This window comes from Elephas maximus, chromosome 18 (assembly GCF_024166365.1).
Source record: "Elephas maximus indicus isolate mEleMax1 chromosome 18, mEleMax1 primary haplotype, whole genome shotgun sequence".
Taxonomy (NCBI): Eukaryota; Metazoa; Chordata; class Mammalia; order Proboscidea; family Elephantidae; genus Elephas; species Elephas maximus.
The window spans coordinates 71,837,216-71,851,164 of NC_064836.1; the positions used below are offsets into that span (position 1 = coordinate 71,837,216).

The 13,949-nt window shown below is 38.8% G+C and overlaps 1 protein-coding gene across 18 annotated transcripts in view; it reads right to left on the reverse strand.

Moving 5' to 3' along the window:
• ABI3BP (ABI family member 3 binding protein) overlaps positions 1-13,949 on the reverse strand; it is a 301,406-nt gene that overhangs the window by 266,188 nt on the left and 21,269 nt on the right. The window lies entirely within an intron of this gene.

Here is a 13,949-nt window from a genome sequence, read left to right on the forward strand (position 1 = left end):
AAGGGATAAAGAACTAGATCAAACACCAAATGGAAGAAGAAACTGACAGAAAACAGAGAAAGAGGAGACGTACAGAATGCAGGTCACCTGCCAACTAACACGGTACTACACTGCCATCTTGGAACATGGCCAGCAACAACCCTGGACAGGGAGTATGGGAAAGCAGCTTCATGGAGCTCTCAACAGGAGGCAGAGCATCTGGTAACCAGAGAAATATGCTTTCCTACTGCTCACCCTTCTGCCCCGTATGTCACTTTCATCCTTCCCAATGGGCCATGCCCTACCACTCAGCTAGAGAGCCACTGGCCTACAGCCACCCTGAGTCCACCCGCCCCCTGCCCACTGGCTCCTGCTGCATTGTTTTTTTCTCCTTTTTTTCCTTGCTTCCTTTTCTTTCTGCCTCTCACCTAGCCAATTACCTACCTCCCCCACCTCCCACTGGGCCATGCCACACAACTGTGGCTACAAAGCAACTGGCCTGTCGCCACCCCAGGTCTACCCTACCCCCACTGCCAGCTCCCATTACAGCACCATTTTTTTTTTTTTTTTGCTTTTTTATCTTTCTTTTTTTCTTTTCTTTCTCCCTCCTACCTAGACTTGTACATCACCACCATACCCTTTCAATCAGCCCTTGGATCCACTCTACCCCACTCACCATCCCCCACCACATCACCAGTATTTTTTACTTACTTTTTAAATATTATTCATTTATTTTCTTTTCTTTCTTCCTTTTTTTCTCCCTCCCACCTAGTCCCATATGCCACATTCTCCCCTGCCACCAAATCCCAACATGCCGCTATGACTAGGGAGCTATCAAGTCACTGCTGCCTCAGATCTGCCCCACCCCCAATGTCCAGCTCCCACTGAGCAGTTATTTTTTAAATTCTTTTTTTCTTTTTTTTTTTCTTTCTACCTCCAGCCTAGACCAGTATATCAACTAACTTCCCTTCCTGTCAGCCTCTAGGTCTGCCCTGCCACCACACGCCAGCTACCTTTTTTTTTGTACTTTTCTCTCTCCCCCTACCTACCCTGTATGCCACATGCCTCTTCCCTCCAGCCCCTGCCATGTTGCCATGGCTAGAGCATCCTTGGCACTCAGGCCCACAGCTACACAGGGCCTGCACTGAAACTCCCTTCCCACAACTAGATCAGCTGCTGAACAACGGGAAGTGAGCCTGTACCACTTCTCATCTGACACACTGTTTATCTGGCGAGAGGTTGTGAACATTCCCATACTGCTGAAGCAACATCAGGAAGCAGACAGCACCCACTCACTCCCTGGCCAACCCACCCTAACATATTAAAACAACAAAGTAGAACAAAACAAATGACCACACAATCAATAAATAAATAAAGTAATACACTAATGTCTCAGAGACGGCAGACAATATCAAAACATACTAAAAAAGCAGGACAAGATGGCTCCAACAAGTGACCAAATTAAAGAATCAGACAACCTTCCAGTAGAAGAAAAGAAAGTGGAACTACCTGATATGAAACTCAAAAGACAAATATTTAGTGTTCTCCAAGAGGTTAGGAAAGAGATCAAGGAAAACACAGGCCAACTCAAGGAAAAAATAGACAAAATCATAGAAAACACAGACAAAACCAACAAAACTGTAACCAAAACTAAGGAAAAGACAGACAAAGCCATAGAAGAATTCAAGAAAATAACACAAGAACAAAATATCAAAGTAAATAAACAATTAGAAATCACACAAAAACAACTAGAAATCCAAAAGATAAACAATAAAATTTCAGAAATGGAAAACTCAATAGAAGATTTTAAGAGTAAATCTGAAATGATGGTAGACAGAATCTGCAAAATTGAAGACAAATTCATGGATGCTACTTTGTATGAGGAAAAGTCAGAGAAAAGAATGAAGAAAACCAGCATTATGTGGGATACAATAAAAAAATTGTGCATGATCAGAGTTCCAGAACAGGGAAGAAAATGGAAAACAAGATGAAAAAACTGACCAGTTAAGAAGCTTAACGAATTCTATATAGGACAGATCCCAAAAGAAAGTCACCAAGACATATCATAATCACACCTGACGAAATCAAAGACAAAAAAAGAATCCTGAGAACGGCTCAAGAAAAATGAAAAGTCACTTACAAAGGGGAAATGATTAGACAATACTCTAGTTATTTGGCAGAAACTGTGCAGGCAAGAAGGCAATGGGACAACATGTATAAAACCTTGAAAGAAACAAAAAACCAATCAAAAATAATGTATCCCGCAAAACTCTCTCTCCAATACTACGACAAAATTAGAACATTTACAGACAAACAGGAATTAAGGGAATTGCAAAAACCAAACCAAACTTACAAGAAATATTAAAGGGAGTCCTTTGGTTAGAGAATCAACAACATCAGACAACAACCAGAGTCTAGGACACAGGACAGAATTAGCCAGATACTAATCTAGGTACTAATCAGATACTAATTTTTTTTTTTTAATCTAGGTAGAGAACTCTGAATAATAAAACAAAACTAAAAGACTTCAAACAGGTAAACTGAGATATCAATCTGACAACAACATCAAAACAATAAAAGAGGGAATAGATGGTATAGTTATGGAACTGTCAAATGGAGAGGAAGGCAAGGAGATACCAAGTAATAAAAGATAGGTTCAAACTTAGAAAGATAAGGATAAATGTCAAGGTAACCACAAAGAAAGTTAACAAACCTACTTATCAGAATAAAAAAGAAGAAAACCATAAAGACTCGGTAAACACAAAATCTGTAATAACGAAAGAAAAGAAAATCCACTAATAAAAGGAACTCAGCACAGGAAAGTAAGAGGAACAAAGAAAATGTCACCACCACAAAAAAAGCACAAGAAGACAGCAATAAACTCATACCTACGGATTTTTTTTTTATGGATAATCACACTGAAGGTAAATGGCTCAAATGCATCTGTAAAGAGAAAGAGAATGGCAGAATGGATTAAAAAGCATGACCCATCAATATGCTGTTTATGAGAGATACACCTTAGACACAAAGACAAAAATATATTAAAAATAAAAATATGGGAAAAATATGTCAAAGAAACAGTAACCATAAAAGGACAGGAGTGGCAATACTAATCTCAGATAAAATAGACTTTATGGCAAAATCAATCATAAAAGACAAAGAAGGACATTATATAATGATTAAAAGGACAATCCACCAAGAAGATATAACCTTAATAAATACCTATGCACCCAACAACAGAGCTTCACAATACATAAACCCTAAGAGCAATGAAAAGAGAAATAGTTCCACAAAAAGAGTAGCAGACTTTGACACACCACTCTTGGTAAACAACAGAACATCTAGAAAGAAATTCTACAAAGATACAGAAAATGTAAAGGCCATAATCAACCAACTTGACCTCATAGACATATATAGAACACTCTACCTAATAGCAGCAAAGTGTACACTCTTTTCCAATGCACATGGAACATTCTCCAGAATAGACCACATTTTAGGCCACAAAGCAACACTCAATAAAATCCCAAACATGGAAATAACACAAAGCATGCTCTTTGATTATAACGCCATAAAAGCAGAAATCAATAACAGAAAGAACAAGGGAAAAAAATCAAATACATGGAAACCAAATAACACTTTATTTAAAAACAACTGAGTAATAGAAGAAATCAAAGATGGAATTAAAAAATTCCTAGAGTCAAATAAGAATGAAAACACATCATAGCAAAACCTTTGAAACATAGCAAAAGCAGCGCTCAGAGGTCAATTTATAGCAATAAATGCATGCATCAAAAAAGGACAGGCCAAAATCAAAACATTAGCCCTACAACTATAACAACAGAAAGAGAACAACTAAAGAAGCCCACAGGCACCAGAAAAAAGGAAACAATAAAGATCAGAGGAGAAATAAATGACAGAGAATAGAAAAATAAAAAAGAAGCAACAAGACCAAAAGTTGGTTCTTTGAAAAGATAAAAACATTGACAAACCATTGGCCAAATTGACAAAAGAAAAACAAGAGAGGAAGAAAATAACCTGAATAAGAAGTTAAATGGGGGACATTATAACAGGCCAAACAGAAATAAAAAGAATCGTAACAGAATACTTTGAAAATTGTATTCCAACAAATTTGGGAACCTAAAAGGACAAATTTCTAGAAACACACTACCTACCTAAACTAACACAAACTGAGATAGAAAATATGAACAGATCCATAAAAAAGAAGAGATTGAAGAGGCAATAATAAAAACTCCCAATAACAGCAACAACAACAAAAGCCTTGGCCTAGATGGCTTTCCTGGAGAATTCTGCCAAACATTCAGAAAAGAGCTCACACTAGTACTATTAAAGCTATTTCCGAGCATAGAAAAGGAAGGAATACTTCCATATTCATTCTATGAAGCTAGCATAACCCTGATACCAAAGACAGGCAAAGACATCACAAAAAAAGAAAAGTACAGACCAGTAACTCTCATGAAAATAGATGGAAAAATTTTTAACAAAATTCTAGCCAATAGAATTCAGCATCATATCAAAAAATATATATTATAATAATACACCACAAAAGAATGGTATTCATAGCAGGTATGTAAGGAGTTTCAACACTAGGAGATTGTCTTAGTCATCTAGTGCTGCCATAACAGAAATACCACAAGTGGATGGCTTTAATGAAGAGAAATTTATTCTCTCACAGTCTAGTAGGCTATGAGTCCAAATTCAGGGCATCAGCTCCAGGGAGAGGCTTTCTCTGTCTGTGGGCTCTGGAGGAAAGTCCTTATTGTCAATCTTCCCCTGGACTAGGAACTTCTCCACCCAGGAACATGGCTGAGTGGGGTGCCTCCAGTCACTTATCGGTGGAGCTACAGAGCTTTGGAACATTTGTCCCCACAGGGCAGATGCAGGCATAAGGCCCAAGGGCTGAGAGGGCAAGGAACCAGGAAGCAGAAGCTGAACAGACAAGGAACACAGAAAGCTGGGCTGCCTCAGTCTCAAAGGGTAAGGCTACAACCTCTGGGGTTTCAAAGGATGGAGTCATGGCCCCTGGTGTTTCTAAAGGTGCAGTCACCACTCAGATGGAGTAGGAGAATGGTGCAGCTAAAGCCAAGGGAACAAAGTTGCCACCCCAGTGGGCCTGGAAGGTGGAGCTGAAGCCCAGGGCCAAGAGGCCTCCACTCAGAATCTGGATAGTGTGGCCAATACCTAGAGTCTGAAGGGCAGGGCCATTGTGTAAATTCTCTCAGAGAAGAGAGGGTTTTTGCAAAGACTTGAAGGCTAATGTAATGTGTTCTGTTGATTTGCTTGGTACCTGTTATTTCTTCTTTCCCTCCAGTTTCTCTCATGTGTGATGGGAATGTCTAGCTTGTGCCTGTTCCATCACTGTACTTTGGAAGCAGACAACTTGTATTTCAGATTTCACAGATGAGGAAGAATTTTTGGATTTTTGACTTGGAGCTGATTTAAGACTTTTGTTAAGATATGATGGGGTGAATGTGCTTTATATGTGACAAGGACATGAACTTTGGGGGGCCAAAGAGTGGAATGTCATGGATTGAGCTGTGTTCCCCCAAAGTATCTATCAGCTTAGCTAGGTCATGATTCCCAGTATTGTATGATTGCCTACCATTTTGTCATCTGATGTGATTTCCGTATGTGTTGTAAAACCAATCACTATGATATAATGAGATGGATTAGTGGCAGTTATATTGATGAGATCTACAAGACTAGATAGCGTCTTCAGCCAATCTCTTTTGAGAGATAAAATAGAGAAGTGAGCAGAGAGTCATAGGGACCTCATACCACCAAGAAAGCAGCACCAGGAGCAGAGTGTGTCCTTTGGACCTGAGGTTCCTGCGCAGAAAGCTTCTAGGCCAAGGGCAGATTGATGACGTGGACCTTCCTCCAAACCGGACAGAGAAAGCCTTCCCCTGGAGCTGACACTCTGAGTTTGGACTTGAGGACTACTAGACTGTGAGAGAACAAGTTTGTCTTTGTTAAAGCTGCCCACTTGTCATACTTCTGTTACGGCAGCACTAGATGACTAAGACAAAAATCAATCAAGGTAATCCACTACATAAATAGAAGTAAAAGAATTGTATGATGATTCAGTCAGTGCAGAAGAGGCATTTGATAAAGTCCAACACCCATTCCTGATAAAAACTCTCAATAAAACAGAAATGAAGTAGAAATTTGTCAACATAATAAAGGGCATCTATACAAAACCAATAGCTAACATCATTCTTAATGGAGAGAGCCTGAAAACATTCCTCCTGATGACAGGAACAAGACAAGGATGCCCTTTATCACCAGACCTATTTAACATTGTGCTAGAAGGCCAAGCTAGAGCAATAATGCAAGAAAAAGAAATAAAGGGCACCGAAATTGGAAAGGAAGAAGTAAAACTATCCCTATTCACTGATGATGTGATCCTATACACAGAGAACCCCAAAGACTCCACAAGAAAATTTCTGGAACTAATAGAAAGATTCAGCAGAGTAGCAGGATATAAGACCAACACACAAAAATCAGTTGGATTCCTATACACCAACAAAGAAAACTTTGAAAAGAAAATCAAGAAAACAAGACCATTAATGATAGCCCCTCTACCCCTCCAAAATGAAACACTTGGGAATAAATCTTACCAGGGGTGTAAAAGACCTATCTATACAAAGAAAACCACAAAACACTATTGCAAGAAACCGAAAGAGACATACACAAATAGGAAAATTTTCCATATTCATGGATAGGAAGATTCAGCATTGTGAAAATGTCAATTCTACCCGAAGCGATATACTGATATAATGCAATGCCAATCCAAATACCAACAGCATTCTTAAATGAGATGGAAAAACTAATCACTAGCTTTATATGGAAAGGAAAGAGGCCCTGGATAAGCAAAGCATTACTGAAGAAAAAGAACAAAGTAGGAGACCTCACACTACCTGAACTTACTATACGGTCATATTAGTCAAAAGAGTCTGGTACAAGTACAGCACCTGACATATAAACCAATGGAACAGAATCAAGAATCCAGATGTAAATCCACCCACCCACACATTAGCTGATCTTTAACAAAGGACCAAAGTCCGTTAAGTGAGGAAAAGACATTGCCGACACAAATCAAAAACATAGAAAATAACAACTGTTAGAGAGTTTGTGAGGAGATTGGAACTCGTGTGCACTGCTGGTGGGAATGTAAAATGGTACAAGCACTATGGAAAATGATGTGGCTTCCTTAAAAAGCTAAAAATAGAAACGCCATATCATTCAGCAATCCCGCTCCTAGGAATATAGTCTATAGAAATAAGAACCGTTACATGAACAGACATATGCACACCCAAGTTCACTGCAGCATTAATAGAAATACGAGCCATTACACGAACAGACATATGCGCACCCAAGTTCATTGCAGCATTAATAGAAATAAGAGCCATTACACTGACAGACATATGCATACCCAAGTTCATTGCAGCATTATTCACGACAGCAAAGAGATGGAAACAACCGAAGTGCCCACCAACAAATGAATGGATAAACAAACTATGGTACACATATACAATGGAATACTACCCGATGATAAAGAACAGTGATGAATCCATGAAACATCTCACAACATGGATGAATCTGAATGGCATTATGCTGAGTGAACTAAGTCAATCACAAAAAGGACAAATATTGTATGAGACCACTATTATAAAAACCCAAGAAAAGGTTTACACGCAGAAAAAAACAATCTTTGATGGTTAGGAGGAAGGGGAGGTGTGGGTTGGGAAATTACAAATTAGACAATATTCAAGTGTTAACTTTGGTGAAGGGAAAGACCACATACAGTATAGGGAAAGCCGGCACAACTTGACCAACGCAAAGGCATAGAAAATTCCTAGACTTACCCAAACACCTTGAGGGACTGAGTTATGAGGACTTAGGGCTAGAGACCATGATCTTGGGGGACATCTAGATCAACTGGCATAACATAGTTCATAAAGAAAATGTTCTACATCCTACTCTGGTGAGTAGTGTCTGGGGTCTTAAAAGCTTGTGAGCAGCCATCTAAAATGCATCTATTGGTCCCATCACATTTGGAGCAAAGGAGAATGAAGAAAACCAAAGACACAAGGAAAATATTACTACAAGGGCCTAAGGGACCACATGAACGACAGCCTCCATCAGCCTGAGCCCAGAACTAGATAGTGCCTGGCTACTACCACGTAATGCTCTGACAGGGATCATAATAGAGGGTTCTAGACAGAGCAGGAGAAAAATGTAGAACAAAATTCAAATTCACACACACAAAAAAAGACAGGACTTACTGGTCTGACAGAGACTGCAGGAACTCTGAGACTAACTCAGAGTTAGTCTCACCCTGCTAACTCAGAACTGAAGCCACTCCCCAAGTCCACCTTTCAGTCAAACATTACAAATGCCTATAAAACAAACAACAACACACGTGAGGAACATGCTTCTTAGTTCAATCAAGCATACAAGACCAAATGGGCAACACCTGCCCAAAAACAAAGACAAGAAGGCAGGAAGGGACAGGAAAGCTGGACGAATGGACAGGGAGATCCCAGGATGGAAAGGGAAAGGAGGAGAGTGCTGACATATTGCAGGGATTGCAATCAATGTCACAAAACAATTTGTGTATAAGTTTTTGAATGAGAAACTATTTTGCACTTTAAACTTTTACCTACAACACAATAAAATAAATAAATAAATTCATATTTACCACACATACTGCTTTGGGGTCAGAAAAAATTTCTCACTCTTCACGTGTAAGACATATAAAGAAATTCCTTATGTTCAGTTAAAAAAAAATAGAACACTGTGGAAATGCCGTGAAAACCATTGCAAAATGGCAATGAAGGCCCTGTTAAAAGCTTTTCCAGCTCTCACAAGCAAAATAAACACCTTTTTCTTCTATGCTCCTATTCAGCTTTCGTCATTCCTCAGTTGTAACATTTACTACATTGTATTACCCTGTTTAGTTTGTCTATTCCTTTTGTTATAATATGAACTGCATTGGGACAACCACCATTTTTCTTATATCTTTTTCCATTTTATTATAATATTAGGTGCTTATGATTTTTTGTTGGCCATCCAAGGCACAACAATTGGTGCCTACTTGCCTAGAGCAACAAAAAAGAAGGAGAGTTAGGAATAGGAAGAGGATATGGAATGTCTGGCTAATTGCCTCCACGAACAGCTGCATCCTTTGCCATGAGATCAGAAGAACTGGATGGTGCCTGGCTACCATTACTGAACATTTTGATGAAAGATTGCATAGACAAATCCTACTCAAAAGCAGAAAAATGCAGGACAGAATTTTCTATTCTCATTGAGCCCAGATTTCCTGGAGCCATGAAGGTTGGACGAACTCCTGAAACTACTGCCCTGAGATAATGTTTAAACCTTAAACCAAAAGTATACCCTGAATATTTAAAACCAAACAATAGTTTAGCTTAACTAGTAAAAAACGTCTGCCTTGAGCATTGTGCTCTTTTAAGAATTATCTAAATGGATCAAAGTGACAACAGCAACTCAAAAGACTAGATAGGAACCTTAGAGGGCAGTGAATTTATGTTAATGCTGGAGGAACAACTCAGAAAATGGGGGGAGGGAAGAATAGTTGCACAACTCAAAGAATGTAATCAATGTCACTAAATGGTACATGTAGAAACTGTTGAATTGGTGTGTGTTTTGCTGTGTATATTCTCAACAACAACAACAAAATAAAATTAAAAAAACAACATTTTTCTAAGAGATAAGAAAATATCACATATGCCAACTCTGGAGATATAATTACCTGAAGAACGCCATGGCATAAATGTCACCCTGGTGTCAAAGCTAAAGCTATGGAGACGAGAGGCTGGCCTGATCCAAGTTTATCCCACGAGGCCCATTTGTTCCTCATGGGAATTCAGGGATAAGTGTCAGCAACAGGGTGGATCTTGGTTCTCATTCTCTTTAAGCTGTCTCGGGCACAGGTCAATGCTTTTAAATTATGGCAGGAAGAATACAGACCCACACCCTTGGACAAGGTCAGTCCTGAAATGGCCTCTGGAACGGACAAGGCCATCTACGAAGGCCTCAGAAGACATGGTCCTTAATCTGGTCTAAACTGTCAAATAGTTTCTGTGAATATTTTTTTAAAAGACTATTTGTTGATGTATTTTTCTAATCACTATTTTTTTTTAGATGGGATAGTATTTAAGTACTCAAATTAATAAATATAATAGTTGAAATATTTAGAAGTATTTTCTATAAAGCTCTAATCTCTATTTGATCAGCATTTATGTCTAGCTTTCTGTGGTCCTGGAAAAAGCTTAATTGATCGAAATCTCCTCTAGAATTTATTTCCACTTACCTTTTGCAAAATTACATTCCCAAAGCCATATTCCAAGAAGTAAAATTACCTATATTTAGCACTTTATTTTTACTCTATTTAAATAATTCTTAAAAATTAAAAAAGGAACATACTCCCTTTATTAGTTACCACTGCTGCCTAACAAATTAATCCAGATCTTATTGTCATAAGCAATAAATATTTATTATCCACATAGTTTCTATGGATCACAAAACTAAGAGTAGCTTTGCTGGGCAGTTCGAGCTCAGAGTCTCTCATGAGGGTGCAGTCAAGATATTAAGAGACGTCTGCCTAGACATGCAGTTCTGAACTTTTATTGGCTCTAGACTTCTTTGAGAAGCTGAGTATCTAAGAACAAACACCTCTGGAAAATGCAGGACCCACAAATGCACTCTTTTACATACTTCAAGGGTTTTATGATTCCCTGAGCTAAAAAAAGAACCTCTAACTTGCAAACTACACACACAATTTTTTTTTTAGCTGGCTGCCAAATACAAAAGTCACAGTTAATGCTAACCAAAGACTGAAGTCCAGCATTAGCTGAAGGCGTGGCTAACAGTCTACGTAAATCAAAATGACAGGAAACATTTACGGGAAGTGCCGAATTCATCTTCAGTCTCACAGTTGTATTTTTCTTGATTGGCCTGGTACAGTCAAGTCTTCATACTTCATAGCAGGCTTTCTTGAGTTCAGGTTATACTTACCAGATGCCTTAGGCTTATGTTAGGCATTAATAAATATATGTGCACCTATATATACACACACAAGTGGAATGACTCTGACTAACATCTCATAATGTCACCAAAACCTTCCAGCCCAAGTTTTAAACATTACTCACCACCAAACAAGGTTAAGTCAATGGTGAAAGCTGCCCAGGTCCTAACTAGCTACGGTAAAACATAGATTTTTAAGTATAAAAGGTAGCCAGCAAATTCATCGCTAGCACCAGAGATCTCACTATCTCAAGCTAAGCTTTTTTTTTTTCTACAGACAAGTTTCATATACCGAACAAAAAGCACAGATTCTCCAAATTTATAGAACTATAGTAATTTAGCTAACTTAATATTAACCACTTTCTTCCAGTTAGTGCCCCAGTGTTTGGCATCAATGACATAGATCGGTTGTAGCTCTCAATCGGTGGCTATCCCCTCATCCGAATCACTGGAGATAGCTGTTTCATATGCAGACGACCGGATCTGCTGAGGCAAAATCTCATGGTGTTAGCAGTGGTAGGGGGAGACAGGGTGGAGGATGCAGAACTCTTCAGACTTAGTAGATTCGCTGAGTCATTAGTTTTCAAAATATTGTCCCAGCATCAGTATCAATGAGAACTTGTGAGAAATGCATATTCTGTGACCCATCTAACCTCAGACCTATGAACCAGAAACTCTGGGGGTGGGCCCCCCCATTCCTGAGTTTGAACAAGCCCTCGAGGTGATTCTGATGCTTTCTCAAGTTTGAAGACCACTAAGTCTTTCAACGGAGCCCTGGTGATGCAATGGTGGCATAGTGGTTAAGAGTTACGGCTGCTAACCAAAAGGTCACAGTTCGAATCCACCAGCTGCTCCTTGGAAACCCCAAGGGGCAGTTCTACTCTGTCCTATAGGGTTCCTTTGAGTCACAACTGACTTGATGACACATAATAAGTCCTTCAACAGGGAGCCCTGGTGATGCAGTGGTTAAGTACTTGGCTGCTAAATGAAAGGTCAGTGGTTCAACCCACCAGCCACTCCACAGGAGAAAAGATGTGGCAGTCTGCTCCCATAAAGATTACAGCCCTGGACACCCTATGGAGCAGTTCTGCTCTATCCTAGAGGGTCACTATGAGTTGGAATCAACACCACGGCAATGGGTTTGGTTTTGGGTTTGAATCCCTCAACGTAATTTGAGATTATTATTTTCAGTTTTGTTAAATAGATGCGATTTAAATAAAACAAAACCCATAAGGTTTCTTTTCCCGTTCAGATCTAATCATTTGCCACCAGGCCTTATGAATGGAGGATGCAAGGCGGGAGACAGACTTTGTTTCAGAGTTTATTAATGGAGATAAATGTTTCTTTAAGAAAAAAAAAAAAAGAAACAAATGCACTCAAAAAATAAGGAAAGTCCCTGGAAAGAGATATCCCTAAAAGGATCTTTACTCTGGTAATGTTTATCCCTTAATGTCTTTTAAATTATTTGGTAACTTAATTCGCAGGAAGTTTATTTAGTGTTAATGTTTGCGGTGTCTTCGTGGCCTCTCAACCTTTAGTCATGAAAAGGAATATTTGAAATGGATGTTTCTGGGACACCACAAAAACCTTACAGATGACATTTGAGCAGTGGGATATGGAAAACACTACAGTAAATACTTGTTGTCTGAATTTTCTAATGTAAGTGAAAACAGATGCTTGGATTGAATGGCTGATTCGGAACAAGTGTTACGTAATGCAATTCAGCCGACAAATTTAGGGATTATAAAATTAAATGCATGTCCTTTGTAAACAGCTAAGATAGGCTCCTGAAAGTATCTGAAAAGGTAGACATGTTGTCGAAAAATTGTGAAAATGAGATGCCGTGCCAAGAGTATGTGGAGGAGGAATCTTTACTAACCTATAATGTGAAGTCTTGCTGTTTTCACAAGTGATTCAAGGATATTGTTTTATTAGCCATTCTGTTGATTCAGTTTAAATACCAATATTTAAAATTTGAGTTGCTCTTCCCAAAACAGAATCATAAAAGTAGTCACTCCTTTCAGTGAAAGGATGGTTTATAAAGAATTTTATATAAAAAAAAAATTGTTCTACATAAGAGCAAAACCCTAAAATCACAGTAATATTAATATGTTGATCAGTCAAAAATAATGGCTCATCACACCAAATTTAATCAGTTTTGAAGACTATCATCTATTTCATATTTATTTGTGTTACACAGAGAAACAACACAACAACTTAGCATGGCACACACACATACATACACACACACCTGGGTCTCAAAAGTTAATTTTTATATACTTTTTTACTAGTTGTTATTTCTGGGTGTCATGGTTGAAAACATTTAAAAGCCAATGGAATATCCAAAGTTTCTGTGGCAAAGATGGCAGAGGGTCTTCTGAGCACAAGGATTAGAACTTGAAAAGATATGGAGACAGGAGAAAGACAAAAAGTGGGAGGAAAATTTTGAAGCCATCTGCTGAGTACAGCAAAGAAAACTGAGCCAGAGGCATGGAGGGGATCAAAGGGGGAGGTTGATGTGCCCAAATACTATTTAATGTCTGCAACTGTGATCCAGTTGCCAATTGGAGGATCACATTTCATGGGGACATTTTACACAGAAGCTCAATTTCATAGAAATGTGGCTACAAGTCAACTGAAGAGAAACTGGCATTTCAAAGACATCACTGAGAACTAAGGCGTGCCTGACCGAAGCCAAAGTATTTGTTTTTGTACTTTAGATGACGATTTACAGTACGAACTAGTTTCTTATTAAGCAGTACACATACTGTTTTATGACACTGGTTAACAACCCAATGACAAGTCAACACTCTCCCTTCTCAATCTCAAGTTCCCTCTTACTAGCTTTCTTGTCCCCTCCTGCCTTCTAGTCCTTGCCCCTGGGCTGGTGTGTCCCT